This window comes from Phacochoerus africanus, chromosome 4 (genome assembly GCF_016906955.1).
Source record: "Phacochoerus africanus isolate WHEZ1 chromosome 4, ROS_Pafr_v1, whole genome shotgun sequence".
Lineage (NCBI taxonomy): Eukaryota > Metazoa > Chordata > Mammalia > Artiodactyla > Suidae > Phacochoerus > Phacochoerus africanus.
In genome coordinates, this window is record NC_062547.1 from 143924372 (window position 1) to 143934568 (window position 10197).

General features: G+C 53.8%; 1 non-coding gene across 1 annotated transcript; it reads left to right on the plus strand.

Annotated features, from left to right (window-relative positions):
• The first annotated feature begins 5901 nt into the window (after positions 1 to 5901).
• LOC125126629 (U5 spliceosomal RNA) lies at positions 5902 to 6013 on the plus strand. Its single transcript, XR_007134724.1, has one exon. It is a non-coding gene; the product is annotated as a U5 spliceosomal RNA (small nuclear RNA).
• The last annotated feature ends 4184 nt before the right edge of the window (positions 6014 to 10197 follow it).

Here is a 10197-nt window from a genome sequence, read left to right on the forward strand (position 1 = left end):
CTTAGGAGCATAGACGTGGGGGGCCAGCCTCCCAGACATGGGGGAGATCTTGGGCTTCACTTGATTGTCCTGGGGTGTGTCCCCGGGAGCCGTTTATTGGAAATGCAGCCACGGAAGCTCGGGAGGATGATGCGGGACCCAGGCTGGGAACAGCATCTCCAGCGTGGTCCAGTCCCACTCTTCCTGGTGATGGTCCAACCGGAGTGGCCCGCAGGGTGTGAGGATGAAATGCTGACACCCATAACACTCGGAGCCTCGTCGCTCCCACGCGGGGAGTCCCCGGCTTCTAACTGCGCCTCATTCATTGGTTGATTCAGGCACGGTTTGGGGGTCAGAGGTCACGGTGATGAACAAAACAGAGTCCTCAACCTTTACGAAGGTCACATTCTAGTGGGGAAGATGGATCCAGTAACCACATAAGCAAATGAATTTGAATGAACTGTTGGGGCGTGCAGAACAATAAAGCAGCCTAAGGGGACAGAGGTCTTTTGGGGTGACCAGGAAGGTGACAGATGAGCAAAGCCCCTAGTCTAGTGAGGGGGGACAAGGAAGAAAATGTTAGGGGCGTGTGTTCCAGGCGGAGGTCTCGAGGTGGGGCTGGACCCGGTTGGGTGGGAAGGCCCGCAGGTGTTGGGGGAGGGGCGGATGGGAAATGAGGCCAAAGTGGAAGCTACCAGATGTTATAAATAGGCATTATTGGCAGATCTCCTGGCAGGTTTAGGTGTCCTTCCCCCATCTGTGCTGGGTGTGTGCACAGCCATTGTAGCAGCCACCCACAGGGCTAGGAACCCCCCCGCCCTGGCCCTGGGAGCCCTTGAGCTCAGGGACCCTGTCGATTTGGCTCCTCCCTGGCACCTGGCGTGCAGTCCGTGCGTCACAGACGTACAGGTGAATTTGACGGCTGATGGGCGCTGTGTCTGGGGGCGGTGGGGCTCTCACACCCCAGACACAATGGTAAGAATATTAAGCATTTCATCATCCCGTTCTCTCATCACAGGAGCCCCACCCCTGGGTGTTGTCCCCATTTTCTAGATAAGGAAATAGCCTCCGAGGCTTCTCCAAGTCTCAAGGATACACACCTAAGAACCTGCTGAGCTGAGGTTGGAAGGCAGGACCATGGGGGCGGTGCTTTGATGGCAGAGCTGGAAGAAGCTGTGGTTTCTGCCCTTCCCAGGGCTGGTGTGTGCACGGCCCAGGGTCTCGGGGTTGCTTGCCCTTCTGGGTCCCGACAGGGCCACTTGGCTTCCCTGCCGGCCTATGGCATCCCGTGGGGCTGTCCCTCAGCCCTTCATAATCCACAAATGGAGAAGTGGCACTTAGAGCGAATTTATGCAGGTGGCAGCAGTGTAAGGCGTGAGAAGAAAGCTTCGGAGCTGCTGCACATAAACGGGAGTGTAAAGGAAAAGCTTTTTATTTGGTTTCCGAGCCAGACTTTGAGAAGCCAGTGGGCTGTGCGGTCTGGAAGGAGGCGTTCCGGGCGGTGGGTCGGAACGGGGGCCGTTTGCAAGGCAGGAGGAGCGTGGTGCTCGTGCAGCTGGAACAGCCAAGAGCCCGGGACGTCAACACACAGGACACAGAAGAGAGCCTTTACCCAAAAGGTGGAAGGCGGGGAGAAAGGGGGAAGGCAGCGCCTCTCCGGCGTGTTTGAGGAGGAGCACCCTTGAGGGAACCCATGTTTGGCAGCTTTTATAACTTCCTCCCCGTAATGGGCTGGGCAAGCCCAGAACAGGCTGGGGTTTTATTTTCGTGTAATGACGCTGAGTGGACCAGGGGCAGCTCTCCAGCAGCGGCTCGCCTGGGGCCCTGCCCGTGGAGGGAGGCAGGAGCCCCTGGGTCCAGGGCAGTGAGACCGCCCCCGGCCCCCCGCCTGCTGCTGGGGAAGTGGGGCAGGATGCCCGGCCGCCTCTGGATGCTGGCTTGGCTTAGTGTGGTCCTTTCACGTAAGGGCCTGTAGAGCCGGTGCCAGGGAGGGAGGTGGCGGCAGAGTGGGCATGCAGGTGAGCGCTGGTCGATGCTGAGGTTGGGGGGTGGGGGGGGACCTGCAATGCAGTGGTAGTCTGGGGGACCTCCAAATGATCTCCTTTGCGCTCTGGTCGCCGCTTTTGCCAAGGTGCTTTCCACAAACTGCACTGATAATCTCTTCTCTTTGGTAATGGGTACATGGGTGTGTGCGAGGTAATTTGGATGGGGGGTTACGGGTGTGGTTAAAAATGGTCTCCATGGAGTTCCCATCGTGGCGCAGTGGTTAATGAATCCGACTAGGAACCATGAGGTTTCGGGTTCGGTCCCTGCCCTTGCTCAGTGGGTGAAGGATCCGGCGTTGCTGTGAGCTGTGGTGTAGGTGGCAGATGCAGCTCAGATCCTGCGTTGCTGTGGCTCTGGCGTAGGCCGGTGGCTACAGCTCCAATTGGACTCCTAGCCTGGGAACCTCCATATGCTACGGGAGCAGCCCTAGAAAAGGCAAAAACAGAAAAAGATCTCCATGATTCTTTTGACCTGCAGCAATTTTGAGAGCCACAGGCTCGGGGAGTGCCCAACTAGCTACTTGGAGACACTAACCCAACTGCAACTTCCCTTAGATGAGTTACTGTTTGACGTTTTTGTGACAGACTCTTTCTCCCTGTTTTCTCCCATGTGTTATACGGGAACAATATGTATTTGAAGGTTTTTTTCAAGTATTTTTTATCATAAGAACTTGAGGTTTGTGTTTAATCCATGTTAACTGGGGGAAAATGAGAGTTCAGCAAAAAGATCAGAGTCATTTGCAGTCCTGCCATTCAGTCCTATATAAAAAATAAACAGCAAGGTCCTACTGGATAGCACAGGGGGCTATATTCAGTGTTTTATAACAGACTGGAAGGTAATCTGCAAAAGAATGTGTATAAAACTGAATCGGTGTGCTGCGCACCTGAAGCCAGCTGTGCTTACTTCAAAAAACCTGTCATTCAGGATGATAGCTGCTGCTGTTTTTGGGTGTTTATATCTTCTTCCAGACTGCTTTTTTTTTTTTTCTTTTAGGGCCCCACTTGAGGCACATGGAGGTTCCTAGACCAGGCGTCGAATCATAGCTACAGCTGCCGGCCACAGCCACGCAGAATCCAAGCCACATCTGTGAGCTACACCACAGCTCACAGCAATGCCGGATCCTTAACCCACTGAGCGAGGCCGGGGATCGAACCCACAACCTCATGGTTCCTAGTTGGATTCATTTCTGCTGCGCCACAGCAGGAACTCAGACTCTTTCTTAATGAGTATAAATGAATGTGAAATACAGTCTAATCAGTGGTGGCTCACATTTGGGTGTTACTCTTTGCCAGCATTTTACATGTATGCACTCAGGTAATCACTCAAAATCCAGTGATGGGTTTTATTATGAAACCTTTCATACAGATGAGAAAGCTGAGGCCCCGGCTGGATAAAGACCTTGCTTGAGATCATAGAGATGCGGAGCCAAGCTGAGGCTGGAACCCAGGCGATCTGTGTCCATAGCCCGTGCGTTTAGCTCCTCGCCACACTGTTTTTCCAAAGAGTGGGGCGGAACCCTTCATAGTGATTTATAAGCTGCTTTTTTTCACTTACTATTTTTATGAACCCTTGGTGATGTTGCTAAGCTTACATCTATAGCCTCATTCACCATGGCTGTGTTGTGATCTGCCCATCCTTAAACTGGAATTCTGATCTCCTCTGTGGCTGTTTTTTTTTGTATTTTTGCTATTTCTTTGGGCCGCTCCATGGCATATGGAGGTTTCCAGGCTAGGGGTCTAATCGGAGCTGTAGCCACCAGCCTACGCCAGAGCCACAGCAACGTGGGATCCGAGCCGCGTCTGCAACCTACACCACAGCTCACTGCAACACCGGATCCTTAACCCACTGAGCAAGGTCAGGGATCAAACCCGCAACCTCATGGTTCCTAGTTGGATTCGTTAACCACTGTGCCACGACGGGAACTCCTCTGTGGCCGTTTTGAGGAACCATAATAACTGTATTAAAAATGAACATTGAGGCTCTGAGCCTGGTGCTGTGCTAAGACCGGAGTGCCTGTTACCTCATTTGATCCTCTTAGGGACAAAGGCTTTGTGTAGAAAAACAAGCTAGGGAGGATCGGGGTACATTTTCCGGGTGTTGCCTTGACATAACACATCAACTGGAGATTTTTGACCTCACTTTCACATAAGGTTACAGATGTAGTAATACTTGAGAGTTTGTTAATTTTTAAAACAACTTGTTATTTTGAAAGAGTTTGACTCAGAGGAAGCTGTGAAAATGGTACAGAAAATTGCTGTGTACCTTTCACCTTGGTTCCCCTAATGACACCTCCGGTAACCATTGCAGGCTGTCAAAACCAGAAAAGTGACATTCCTATGAGCTCGGGTTCTATGTTATTAAGGATAAAATTTTCTTAAAATATAAAAAAATGCATCCCACCTGATAAACCTAGTTCCGTAGATCTGTGTTAAGTAGAGTGGAGAAGGCTTAGGCCCCACTGCTGCCTCAAAGAGGTGAACACTGTTTGAGCTCCATTCAGCAGGTAAGGGTTGGAGGTCAGAGAGGTTAAGTCACTTGCATGAGGTCACACAGCTGTTGAGCTGGGATTTCAAGCGCTCCGATTCTCAGTTCTGCACGGAGGCCCCCAGCATCGCTTTAGGCTTGTTACTTTTTGTGGTGAGGCTGTGAGTTAAGTAGGTGTGTGTTGACACACACACAGGAACACACAGCACTCCAGAGCTGGAGCCGGAGAGGACGTGGAGGGCCTTTCGCCCCGCTCCTCGTGGAGTAGGGAGCATCTGCGTGTCCCGTGTTGCCCCATCCCCTGGGTCTCCACGGGCTCAGCTTCCTGCTGGAGGCGCCTGGACCGTCATGGGCCGAGCCTCCTGGCTTTGCCTGCTCTGCTGTGGCTTGTCCCATCCGCCCACCCCGTGCCCCTCAGCCAGTGGCTGGGACTCCAGGGAAGAGAAAAAGGCATGTGTGTAGGGAAGATTCCAGACATACCATTTTGCTACAGTCCTGTCAAGTAGGAAGAGATCGCCCCCCACCCCAGTCGGGCGCTCTCTGTCACTGCCTTCTCTCCCATTCTCCTGCAGAGCTTGAGCGGCCAGCTCCCCCCACTTGTGTCATCCCCAGGACGGACACCACACACCCCCACGCACCTTCCCAACCACAGCCATGCTGGGAAGTGAAGACGTGTATTTCTGGAAGACGTCAGGGTCCCGTCGAGTTGACCCCTGGATTTGGTGCATGGAGCTGTTGGAGGACAGAGCAGGATTGTCCCAGATACCCCCACCCCCGCTTCAGACGTCCTGGATGTGGCTGCCACTCTTAGGGGACCTTCAGTCGTGGGTGTCTGTAGGTGGGAAAGAGCGTCTGGTGGCCTGCAGGGACCTTCCGAGCATTTGGGACCAAGGCCTTGCTTGCTGAAGCTTCTGGCCTTTCTTGGTGGGGAAAGGATCTGGAGCCGGGGGCCACAGCTGGGGGGGGGGGGGGCCGGGAGTGGAGAACATTCCTTTGTAGGGCATCGTCTGAGCCTGCCGAGCACCGGGCTGTGAGTTAGGCACTGGTTGCTAAAGAGCATCCCCCCCTCTAAATGAGTCCCCGGCCGGGTCCCGTTCCCGGCATCCTCTCGGGCCCTCGGAGGTGGGACTGCCTCTCCAGCTGGGAGGATGGAGAGCCGGGAATTCTCTTGCCTTCCCCTTGGACCTGCCCTTGATTAGCTCTGCAACGTTCCGTCCACACCCTGACCTCTGGTATGCGGGGTGAACAGCTGCCCTCCCCAAACAGAGGTGCTACTGGAAGAACATTCCAGGCCAATAGGTAACAGGTGCCTACCAGAGAGAGTCTTTGTGGCGGGGGCACCTAAATGAGGGTAAGAGCGGTTGAGTTGCCCTGGTGTGGAATGGAGATGGCCTATGGTGGTTTCTCTTCAGGTCAAATACATCTTTTGCCTTTTACTAAAGATATCCATGGAGCCAGCATTTTGAGTTTAATCAGGTTTTTGAGGCCCTTCCTTGGCAGGGCTAGTTAAAAAAAAAAAAAAGAAAAAAAAAAAAGAAAAAAAGTAGATGGTAGCGTTTTAATATTGACCCATTCTTCCAACCTTAGACCATGTGATACATAATATAAATAGGAATAAGACTGGGTCTCTGCCCTCACGGATGATCCACGGGCCGGCAGCATCAGCAGCACCAGGGAACCTGCAAGAGATGCAGAATCCCAGGTCCCATCCCAGCCTGACTATATTAGAGTCGGCATTGTCACAAGCTTGTTTTGTCCCAAGACCCCCGCTGTGTCACATGCCCATGGAAATCCACATATTCTGCCCCCACCTTCTTCCTTCACCTGTGAAAAACACTTGTCAGTTGATTTTTGTCCACTAATGATGTATTTGAGTTGGCACATGGAAAATCTCTTTGTTGTCCTTGTTGGAATAGAGAATTCACTAGGAAATCACGAGAATACAGCGTGACGATTGCACTGAGGCTGTTGGCAGCTGTAGGAGGGACCAGCCCTTTCTGCGGGGAGTTCCTTGTAGCATTGTGCCCCCTCCCCTGGAAGTATCACAGAGTCTTAACGCCCCTAGTATCTCCGAAGGTGGCTTCTCTGGAAGTAGAGCCGTTGCACACATAACCCGTGAAGGGGAGGTCATACTGGGCAGGGGGCGCTGCTAACCCCATGTGTCCTTAGAAGAAGAGGAGATGGACAGGCAGGAGGACCAGTTGGGTGAGGATGAGGGCAGAGACTGGAGGTATGTGGCTGCCCGCCAGGGAGCAGCCAGGATTGATGAACCCTGGAAACTGGGAGAGAGGCGTGGCGAGCTTCCTTCCTGAGATCCTTCAGGGAGCGCGGGGCTCTGCTGGCGTGTTGACTCCGACCTGAAAGCTCTGGACCTGTAAGAATCCATCCATTGCTACACCCCCCCTAGTTGATGGGACTCGGTTATGGCAACCCTAGGTGACAGACACAGGGTAGGGGCAGTGGGAGACTTGACAGAGAAAGGCGACTGAGTGGTATTGCTGGGCACAGCCAAGGGCGAGTCCCCTCTATAGCAGCAAGGGGTGGGGGTGGGGAGCAGGGCCTGAGTCAGGGGTGCGTGCTTGGATTTTCAACAGACCGGGGACAGGGTTGGCTGTTTGGAGGGGACCTGGGGCCGAGCCCAGCTTTGCTGCTCTTAGGAAAGTGGTAAGGTTGTGTAGGGCTACCTCAGTGTAACCGAAGCAGTTCCTTTAGACACTAAGATAGAAAAAAAAACGAAAAACGAGCCCGAATCCTCGTCTAGGACAGGTGGGGAGTAGCTGGCAGGGAGCTGTTCCCTTCTTCTGATAAATGTCAGTGGCTTGCCCTGTGCCTGGTGCTGCGCTAGCAGCTGGGTCATAGCAGGAGCTTGGACACAGTTCCTGCCTGGAGGAGCTTAAGCTGGGCGAGGAGGGCAGATGATAAGCAGGAAAGAAACATGCAAACAAGATAACAGTGGATGGTGATAAAATTCTTTGAAGGGAACAACCCAGGTGATAGGAGAGGGTGATGCTTGTAGGGCAGTTAGGGAGTCGGAGGATTTAAATGAGATAACTCCTGCCAGCCCCTGATACGCCCTGGCTAATGCTGTTATCCATAAGTCAAGGGTCAACCGCTTATCTCCTACCTCTCTCTGGGTTTTTAATTTGCAGCAGGAGAGGATGGATTTCTGCCCCGGACCAAACTTCACTTTCTTGGGTATGCGTGGGGCAGCCTGACATTTGTCTTTCGGCGGCGATGCTTCCTGACGTATGGTCCCAGCGTCCACCTGTGCTAAAGTCTGCTAAGAGCGAGCGTCTAGTGAGGGTTTCAGAGCCTTCCAGGGTCTCTTCCTCTCTTAGGGTGGTCTCTGATCCTGGCCCAGCTCTGCACCGTTGGGGGCCGGCTTTCTCTGTTGTGACGCCACCAGATCCCCACTCCCCCTTCTGAGTTGGATGCACAGCTCACCTCATTTTTTTTTTTTTTTTTTAGGGCCCCCACCTGTGGCATGTGAGGTTTCCAGGCTAGGAGTCGAATTGGAGCTGCAGCTGCCAGCCTATACCACAGCCACAGCAATGCAAGATCCAAGCTGTGTCTGCAGCCTACACCACAGCTCACGGATCCTGAGTGAGGCCAGGGGTCAAACCTGCGTCCTCATGGATGCTAGTTGGGTCCCTAGCATCCATGAGGACGGGAACGCCTCATGGATGCCACGACGGGAACGCTGTGCCACGACGGGAACGCCTCACCTCACCTTCCTGATGGCTCTGCCTCATGACACGAGAACCCATAAGTGCTCCCTTGCCTGGCCTCCGGCTTGGGTGGTGCTTGCTCTGGGTCGGGCCCTGTGCTCCGTGCAGGGAGGCAGCCTGTGCATGCAGGGGCGCCAGCCCTGTTCCTGGAGTGCAGGCCTGTAGACGAAGACGCTGCTCACACCGCCACACACTTCAAAGAAAAATCCCCTGGGACCCGTGCTGGGAAGGGTCAGAGTCTCCAGTGGGGGATCTGGCCTGGTTGGGAAGGTTTCCCCGGGGAGCCAAGGTCAAGAGCATAGCGTGCGCCAAGGTGAGGTGTTGAGAGAGAAGCTGGCGAAGGAAGGGCTGGATGCTTCCTGGGGGCCGTGAGAGCCCTGCCCGCTTGTCTGTGCTGCTCACCAGAAGCCCGGCTGCTACCCTTCTAGCCTCTGTCGTCCCATCCAGTGGTCACGTCTCCAGCCTCATCTGACTTGGTGTGTGAGAAGCATTGGGCACGACTGATCACTCCCTTCTCTTGGAACGAGCTTTTCCGCGTGGCTTAGGACACCACCCTCTCCCACTGATCTTCCTGCCGCCCAGCAACTCCTTCCCAGGCCGCCTTGATCCTCCTCTTCCTCAGGCCTCATCCGGTGATTGATGGGTCTCAGGGTCTTGTCTTTGGATCTCATCCACCTGCCCTTCCTCTCTGGGTGACCTTCTGCTCTCGCTTTAAACACTCTGTGGACCAGCTCCAGCTTCCTACTCACTCGACACCCCCACTCGCATGTCCAGTGGGCATCTGAATATCAACAAGGCCCCCGTCAGGTCGGTCTGCTTCTGCCCCAGAGTTCTGTTCTTGTCGTGGTCTTCCCTGACCCTGGCAAGTAATTATTCCACCGTGTATTGCAGCCACAGACCTTGGCATCAACCTTGACCCCTCTCCCCTGGTCCACTCACACCCAGACCCTGTCTGCTCTGCCATCAGAGTCCGTCTGGAGTCCGCTCACCTCTTAGCATCTCCATCAACACCTTTGGTCTAGGCCGCCACGGCCTCTGGCCTCAGATACTGTGATGAGTTCCGAACTGTGCTTCTGCTCCTGACCCCGCCGTTCTCAGCCTGGCCGCCCGAAGGCTTCTAAAGTATAATCGGGTCACGGTCGTGTCACTCTGCTCCAAATCCTTCCATGGCTGCACACGTCACCCAGAATAAAAGCCAAAGTCTTGTAAAATGACAGTGGCCTTCAAAGCCCTGTCGGAACTGGCCATCACTGACTCCCTGTCTGCTCTGTTGTCCGATCCCCTTGCTCCCTGGGCCCAGCTGCCCTGCCCTCTTCTTTGAGTTCTTAGAAGGTGTTAGGCTTGTTCCCACCTCCCAGGGTTTTTGCTGTTTCCTCTGCCTGGGGTACTTTCCCCCCCAGGCAGGATAAGCCTTGCTTCCACACCTTGATCAGACCTTCCCGAAGGCGAAGGCGGCTCCACCCCATGGGAGTTCGAGTTCCTTTCTCCTGGGTCATTCCTTAGCCCCTCCCCTGCCTTGTTTTCCAGCCTTGCTCTTATCACCATATGTAGTCCATATTTTGCTGGTTGAGTATGTCCTGGTTAAAATGTAAGCCCTCTGGGGGCAAGGATATTTTTTCTTCCTCACTGCTACATCTGGCGTTTAGAACAGTGTCTGGTACCCAGGAGATGTTACAACCTAGTCAAGGGAATGAATAAATCCGTGTAGCTAAATCATTGGTAGTGTCACCTTCAAGTTAGTGAATCTTGAAATCTTCGAACATGATAGACCTCTATCTGTTGAGTTTGGTCTTTTTTTCTGCTGGCAGTGATTTGTGGTTTGCTGTGTACAGGCCAGGTGTGTCTTTTGTGACATGTGGCCTGCGGAGTATTTTAAGCTTTTCAAAATGGTGGTGTAGGAGTTTCTGGTGGGGCGCAACGGGGCGGGCAGCGTTTCGGCAGCACCAGGACGCAGGTTCGA